We start from the raw sequence: 2213 nt of genomic DNA, 5'->3' as shown, positions 1-2213 counted from the left end.
CCATAAAAAATCACTGCCCAAAATGATTTAATATATTTTATATATCTAAATACAATAAGCAAATCTAAAATTATATATTCGGTACATTTTGCATACATGTACTTCTAATTTATTATTTTATAATTTAAGCTCAATGCTTAATATAAGATGCTTAATATAATACTCGCAATGATGGTGTACTAAAGCCTTATCTTGAATAATCAAACACGTTCAAGGTGTTCGTTAAGGTTATCGCCGTTCCTTTTCATCACAGTACTAGACATAGTGTTAAGCAAAACAAACAATAAATGGCTAGAAGAAATTCACGAAAAACTATGTAACTTGGACTACGCAGACAATATCTATTCCATAAGCTACAAAACGAAAACTCGAAGTCCTGGTCAGGAATGCCGATGAAGTCGGTCTCAATAAGACTAAGTTAATGAGTGTCACCACAACAAACAGAATTCGTCTCAGGATCAACATCCATAACTTTAAGGTAACTATTGACGATATTGTGCTCTCTTAGCAGCATGGTTTTAAAAGATGGAGATGCGGATGCAAATGTTGATTCACCATAAGTTTTGGGCAGTGTGGAATTCATGAAATATTGAACAAAAGACCAAATTTAGAATCTTTAATACCAGCGTCAAACTTGTCCTCTTATATGGCTCCGAAACATAGCGTATCCAGTTCTTATCTAGAAAAGTACAAAAATTCGTCAACAAATATCTGCAGAGAGTTTGTGGAATATTCTGGTTGAATATAATTTCAAATCAAGAACTCTACAGTATAGTAGACTACAAACTGATAGTTAAGGAAATGAAGTATCGTAAATGGAAGTGGATCGGGCACACGTTGAGAAAAAATGAAGATGACATTGCTAGAATAGCTTTCGAGTGGAATTCGCAAGGTACTCGCAGAAGAAAATGACCCACAATAACAAGATCGAACATGCTTGAGGGAAGTCTTTCCTACTCTTAGCCTTCGTTCATCTGAAGACGAAAGCTATCTCAAAGATGTTGTTGCATCTAGGTGCTTGATTGGAAAATCAAATTGAAAAAAAAAAAATAATTGAGGGACTTATCTTACGATTGAGCATATATTCGAATGTATTCAATTAAAAAAATTCTAACAAAAATTGTTTATTATTTATTGTAAGAGTTCTAAATGTTTATGTAGGTATATTATAAAATTGGCGAAAACAATTTATTTTTGTATAAAAATACTATGTAAGCAGAGTATTTCCTTTTTGTAAATTAAATTTTTTTTTAATTTCCTTTAATTTAACTTTTTATACGATTTAAATAACAAGTATGTGTGCTGGAAGAAAAGAAAAAGTTGGTGTCAGTATAAAGTGAGATTGCTGGTGTGTTTTTATCAATCTTCAAAATGAGATGTGAGATTTCAATTAACTTTCTTTACAAACTCTGAATGCAAAAACAAATTTCCTCCATTGTAATGTGAAAACGATTTTTATAAGTTTTCACGAACGTATTTTCACATGCGTTGTCAACAAAACAAAAAATACTGAATTTCGTATTTTAAGGAAATAAAAATGGGAACGGAAAAAATTTCATAAGGTTAAACAAAAAATTAATCTTTTTAATCACGAAAATCTTAATTTGTTTTTTGACATAATTTCCTTCCTTCCTGCTACACTCGCAGTAAATGCACTCATTATATTTAATACAAAAAAAAATAAAAAAAAAAAAAATAAGAAAAGTCCTTAGTAGGCAGTGTTGCTCCTCACTTCGCCTGAATTGTTAAACTCAAGGCAATTGTTAATTTTTACGTTTATTATTTCACTGCCCCAAGTTGGGGTTCATGGCTCTTAAACGCTCATGATGAGACTCATAAAAATGTTTGCATTGTCCGTAAAAGTATTTTTATGTCTTCATGTTTTAATGACGGATATATATACAATACAATAAATATATTTTGCTATTTTTATTTTCTCATACAAATACAAAGAGAAATTCGCCCATTTCTTGTCAATTTTATTACATTTTTGTGTTTTTACTTTTTATTGTTAACAATTTAACAATTGTGTTTTAAATGAGTCCATTCTGACCCATAATGGAGTCAGATACAATATAAATCATAATCCGATATTTATAATAATTTTATTATTTGCTTAAATTTACTGGATTTCTTGACTTTACCCGATTTATATTCGTGCTAATATTTACGTTTAAGCAAAAATATTGTTATACCATATATATACCATATAT

This window comes from Teleopsis dalmanni, chromosome 2, assembly GCF_002237135.1.
Source record: "Teleopsis dalmanni isolate 2A chromosome 2, ASM223713v2, whole genome shotgun sequence".
Lineage (NCBI taxonomy): Eukaryota > Metazoa > Arthropoda > Insecta > Diptera > Diopsidae > Teleopsis > Teleopsis dalmanni.
This window is presented reverse-complemented; position numbering follows the sequence as displayed.